General features: G+C 40.0%; 1 pseudogene; it reads left to right on the forward strand.

The window, feature by feature from the left end:
- Window positions 1-3,761: 3,761 nt before the first annotated feature.
- On the forward strand, window positions 3,762-4,752 carry LOC101526573 (aldo-keto reductase family 1 member B10-like; annotated as a pseudogene).
- The last annotated feature ends 1,755 nt before the right edge of the window (window positions 4,753-6,507 follow it).

A 6,507-nucleotide genomic window follows, 5' to 3' on the forward strand; every position in this document is an offset into this window, starting at 1 on the left:
TAAGAAAGAGTTCCTCAATTTTCTAATCTTCTAAAATTGTTTCTGAAAAACATTTTTGTCCCCAAAACTGAACGAATAAGGAAACAAATATTTCATACTTTATGTCTAGAGAATAAATACCATAAGATAGAGAGCAGAGTCTCACATCAGCTGTGCTTTTAGCCTATATGAAAGAAAAGGCCAAAGGATTTACTTTGTTTGCCAAGAATCCAAAGACTTTTCTCTATAATCTTTGTAAATACAAGACTGGAGAAATTCACTCGGAGCTGTGGCTATGTGTCATCAGAACTCAGGCAACAATGTGTGGTTCGCGAGCCATGCATCTTACATGGGTGGTAGAAGAGATACACTGAGGACGCGAGGAGATTTTATTGATAAAAATTGTCAAAATCCTGAGCACAAACCCAATATTGTTTCTTCAAATGCTAAGCCCTTGTTTGTATATGTGTGAGTGTGTATTTGTGTGCATATGTACACTCCACACAGGCCAACATTTCCTAAACATAGAATTTAAAAATCAAAATGCACCAAGTATGAAACAGAGCTTAGCAAGTATGTATTAATCTGAATAAGTAATTAAAAGTGCTTTATAAATATACAGGACAGTAGTCTCGGTTGTCCTTTGCACAAAATGTCTGTATCTTCTGCTTGTCAACACAATGGAAACCTCAGTGGCCACAGGAAATTGTGCATGAACTTGACATGAAAAGAGGGGAGCTGGGGCAGGTGCCAGGAGATTGCATTTGGCCCACCTAGATGGGTGTTATTGAAACAGTGTCTCCTTGAAAAAGCAAACTGTGTGATAATTGGCTTTTTGTTGGTTGATGAGGAGTTTCTGGTTTGTGCTAATGTTTCCTCAGACGGGAGGGCTGGATCCAGTTTCCATACAGCAGGTTTTGGGTGTTTTTGTTTTTTGCTTCTTTTTTTTTTTTTTTTTTTTTTTTTGCTTTCATCTTCATCTGATTTTAGTGTCACTAAACATACACTCCAAGACTGCATCATGTATTTCCACAGCTGGAGGTGCAAGGTAGGTTACCTCTTTAGATTGAATACACACAAAACAATCCAAGCTTTGGATTTTTTTTTATCCCATCCACATCTTCTGTTACATAAATGGAGCTAGTGACAATCTAGGAGATAGGCAATTGTGAGCCTATCTGGGAGATTCAGTTTGTGCATTAAGGTAATGCTGTCTTGATGTTGTGGCACCCATTTGCTAATTGTTTTATTATTTTATTATTTATTATTTTATTTGTTTATATTTTGCTAGCCAGCCCATAAACCCATACTTCCCTTCTCAAGCTAGTTATATTCATACACAATAAATAATATGCTTACTGGATTGGAATACTTTCAGAGCACCACATTCTAATATACATATTATACTTTAGGTGTGATAGTGGGCAAATACACAGGAAAGTGACCAAAGCAAGGCATTTGGCAGAACAGTTAAGATGCTGCTTGGAATGTCGACATCCGTATTAGAGTGCCTGCAACCCATACTGGGGGCTAAGTTCATTTTCCAGCCCCACTTCCATTTCCAGCTGCGAGCTAATGCATATCTTGGGAGACAACAGCTGTGTTCAAGTGCTTGGGCCTTTGTCACCCATGTGGGAGACAGTGTTTTAGGCTGCCAGCTTCAGCCTGGTCCAGCTCTGACTTTGTGGGCATTTGGGGGCTTAAACCAGTGGTTAGAGATTTCTCTGTAGCTCTAATTTTGTCTCTCTACCTTCCAAATAAATAAAAACAAACTTAAGCAAAAAGATGATCAGGAAGAGGAGAGACCTAGAATCCACAAGGTATAAGAAATGGTTAAAATTGTTGTATGTTTAGCCTGAAAAGAAGACTAAACTAAAACATAGTAACTCTTGCGAGATTTGGAATGGGATAAATGATCCGGCTTAGCACGGTAGCCTAGCGTCTAAAATCTCACCTTGCATGCTCCAGGATCCCATATGGGCACCTGTTCTAATCCCAGCAGTTCCCATCCAGCTGGATGGCTCAAAGCCTTGGGAACCTGCACCAAATGGGACCCCTAGGAAACTTCGGATTGGCTCCAGCCATTGCAACCACATAGGGAATGAATCAATGGATGGAAGATCTTCCTCTCTCTTTGTCTCTTCCGCTCTGTATATCTGACTTTCCAATTTAAAAAAAGTTTAATAAAAATAATTTAAAATAGAAAAAAGAAATGGAATAAAGGATTGCACTTGTTTTGATCTAAAACTAACAGATTGGAATTATTTAAAAAAAAACATATTTCAGATAAACAGGATAAATGAATACAACCCTCTAAATATGAAAGCAAACAAACAATAAATATAACTATTCAGGAAGGAGAGTTCTCTCCCTGGAGATGTCTCAGCCCTTCGCAGGACTGCGGTGTGAGAATGCTGGCATCCTCCAATTGGGGAACTCCAGAGCTATCCGTTTACTGCTCTAAATTTCTTTTTCCTATGGTATTTGTCAAGAACTAGGAAAGTAAGGTCATACACCTCAATTCATTTGTCTAACCAAGCAGTTACTTGTTAATTAATTCAACAAACATTTGCCAAGTAGTTATCATGTGTCAGACACTGTGTTAAACAAAGGAATATATGAGATGACAATATAGACTACAGAAATGTATATAAATGATCATGGTAAAGAAGAGTGGTGCCAAATGCAAATGTGTGTACAGGAAAAAGTAAGGACCACAGAGATGCTATGAGGAAGTGTAATCATTGAAGACTTGGTATGAGAGAAATCAAAGAGAAGATGAGGTGGAAAAAGGGTGAAAGGCCTTGTAAATGAGGAGATCCAACACTGTCCAATAAGTTCACAAAATTTGAAGGGACTTGCCATGGCTAGAACCACAAATATATCAAGCAAGGTCATGGAATGAGGTAGGAAGTAAGGAACAGGGCAGTGTTTCCAGGAGCTACTGCAAGGAACATGGACCTTTATGGAAGCCAAGAAGTTGGGCATTAATGTACTTTCCTTCTAAACTTGCCCTTAACTTTCTTTTCCTAATTCTTGTATATAAGAAAGACACAACAAAAAATTAGCATAGAATCCAGTCATTGCTGTCACAGTATCAGCTTCATTTCTGGATTCACAGTTCCCAGCTTCTCTGTTTCTCTGATCATTTTGCTCCTCTTGTAACAAAAATATCAAAGAGCTTTTTTTAACCACGAATTGAGCAATATTATCTAATGTTTGTTGACAATAAATGAAATAATATCTCTAGCTGTTCTTTCATGGAAGGCCTGTGTCCCAGTTACCGTGACATGTTTGTAAGCTAAAAACAAATGGAATAATATTAGCAACAACAAAATTAAGTCCCTCCAGATTTTAGTGTTTTTGTTCTGACTTTTAAAGAAAGGCTCTTATCTCTGCAGAATTACATGATTCAAATAAGCTTTAATTTTGGTAAAATCCTCATAATTATCCCTGTTAATTAGATGGTCACTCAGATTCAGGGAGGACAGACTTAGAGAATGTTTCAGATGTAACCTGCCATGTTATTACTTTCAAGTGCTGCACCTGAGGATCCTGTAAGTGCGCTAAGAAATCACACATACTTGTTTGAATGCAAATGCTACTGTGACAACAATTCTTGAAAACAAATGCCTTGAATTGGGCTTTTAACATTCATCCATATTAATCTTATTGTTGTTCTAGATCAGAATGAGATTCTTGTTATCCATTTCAAAAGGAAATAATGAGCTCAGTTCCCCCTCACACTGATCCTTAACCCCCAGGATTGGAAGAAGTGAGGCATGGAGAGCCAGAGAAAATATTCTACCCAGCAAACCATCCAGTATCAGCTCTCAAGGACTGATTCTGCACCAGGCAGGGCCAGCTTTGTGGAGTTCAGCACCAAAGCTAGAATGTGGCCTGGGCACTTGGAGGTCTCCTGCCATCCAAGTCAAAGAAGCAGTCACGGCAGCAATGGATGCAGGACACTTGACACCCGCCACGCTGGCAGCTTCTATGTCTACCAGAACAAGAATAAAGTGGGAGAAGCCAGCCAGCAGAAGATCAAAGAGAAGGCTGTTGTGACCTCTTCATCAGCAGCAATTTGTGGCCTCCCTTCTTTGAGAGAAAACTACCGAGGGAAGCCTTGAAGAAGACTCTCACGGATCTGAAATGAACCTGTATCTTTCTCAGTGGCTACAAGGGCTGTAACACAGGCAGGAAATACTCCCCAAAGACGGCAAAGACTATATCCTCACCAGTAAAGTGACATTCTTGGATGCCTGGGTGTTCCTGGAGAAGCTGGTAGTAGAGAGGCTGGTTAGAGCCCTCATAGTCTCCAAGTTCAACTACGCTCAGATGGAACCGACTTTGGACAGGCCTGGGCTGAAACATAAGCCAGTTACTAACCAGGTCGAGTGTCCCCCATACCTTGTGCAGGGGAAGCTGATCCAGTACCGCATCACTGGCCCAGCCTACAGCCCCCTGGGCTCTCTGGCTAGACCCTGCACAAAGCCTGAAGACCCTTTCCACTGGAGGATCCCAAGATCAAGGTGGTCGCTGCAAAGCACAAGGAAACCGGAGCTCAGATTCTGATTCAGTTCCGTGTTTGTAGAAATGTGATTGTGATACCCAAGTCTGGGACAACAGCACGCCTGATCAAGAACTTCTAAGTGTCTGACTTTGTGTGACGAGGAGGTGGCCAACACAAGGAGCTTCAGCTGAAGCTGGAAGGCCTGTCACGTGCAGCACAGGTCTCACCTGCAAGGCTCTGCGGTCCATGTGGAATCCTGAAGCACAATATCCCAATGAGCCATCTGGTCGACTCTCTCTTCAATCAAGTGCAACTCCCCACCTGAGACCTCTGGCGGCCAGACTTGCCTGCATCTAAAATCAGCTATAATGTAGGCAGTGTGATAGCTAGAGCTGTATGTTCAGTTAGGCACAGGTCATCATTGTGAAGTATGACTGGGATAAGCAAATAGCACTTTTTAAAAATCTGATCAAATTCCTGTTCAGTGCCATCTGCTGGCAATGATCATATGAACAGAAGAAATTAAACAATAGTAGCAAACAGTCACTTACACATACAACATCTCTAAAACAGGTGAGAAACAGAAAAGTGAGTTCCCTTGCTATGTAAGACAGCCATCTGCCTTTGCTTCCCTTTCAAAAGGAGGGAATAAAATCTTTGCTCTTTAGAGATAAGATAGGAAGAATCCTGGGTTTATAGAAACATTTTAAAATGCAAGTATGTCTTTTCAGGAGTCAGAGAAGTCAGCTACTTTCATAATCTAGAAATGTCTCTGGAAGTTTCTGGCCTTATTTGTCCCTAGAATGTAAATAGACCTCCAGAGTCTGGCAAATCTCCATGCGCATGCCCATGACCTTACCAAGGCTGACTCTCAGTCAAGAGAACAGCAAGAATTACTTAGGAAGACCTAGACTTTGCAGATGCACAAAAATAGGTTCTTTACATCCCAGCATCAGCTAACATTATCAGTGAAGAGTATACCAATTTTTTTCCAAGTCAGTATTCTTAATTAGGAAATCCTTTTCCCTGGGAAAAATAATTTTCAGCCTAGCATGTTCTCAGCATAATAAATTTAAGTGTAATTAACAAATACTGAATAAATGCCTACAGTGTGAATGGCCCTATGCTAATGATGTAGATTAAAGACTGTAGATGGAGTCTATAATTAGACTTCTCTCCAAGTTGGCAGTTTACTGTCACTTAATGCCTTTCTTAAGTTGGTACCATATTCTCTAGATAAATCAATTCTTGTTCTACTCAATACTAAAAAAAGTCCTAAATAGGGCCCGGTGTGGTGGCCTAGTAGCTAAAGTCCTTACCTTGTATGTGCTGGGATCTCATATAGGCACTGGTTCTAATCCCAGCAGCCCTGGTTCCCATCCAGCTCCCTGCTTGTGGCCTGGGAAAGCAGTCGAGGACGGCCCAGGGCCTTGGGACCCTGCACCCACGTGGGAGACCCGGAAGAGGCTCCTGACTCCTGGCTTCAGATCAGGAGGATTTGCAGTGCTGTTCCTTGCGAAGTATTAAATTCAATCAATTTTTGTATTTCGCCATTCTTCCTTGCTCATCACAATCCGGTTAACATTAGCATTTTCCTTTACATTAATTTGCATGCTAGACTTCTCAACTTTAAGACAAGGAAAGCCTTTTCAAAAATATTTCCAAATACAAAATAGTTTTGTTTGACAAATTCTAAAGGCCACTTTAGTGACTGCATTCATGACAGTTTAAAATTATGAGGTCTTAATAAGCAGCTTCACCTTTCATAAGAAAAAATCATAGAATTTGTAGTACTTAGTCAAAGTGACCCTTCTTGATATTTCTGTATATTTTTGTACATTTTTTGAAAATACCTTAAGTAGTTAATAAACAAAGAATGAAGATACTCAACAATAAGATTCCCTAGTAGAATTAAGGGCATAAAATTTGAACTCTATATGTTGGAAAGCATAATGAATTTTTCTTCTAAAACACAGAAGGTAATACAAAAATGCATTATAACAAGTATAAATGAT

This window comes from Ochotona princeps, chromosome X (assembly GCF_030435755.1).
Source record: "Ochotona princeps isolate mOchPri1 chromosome X, mOchPri1.hap1, whole genome shotgun sequence".
NCBI lineage: Eukaryota > Metazoa > Chordata > Mammalia > Lagomorpha > Ochotonidae > Ochotona > Ochotona princeps.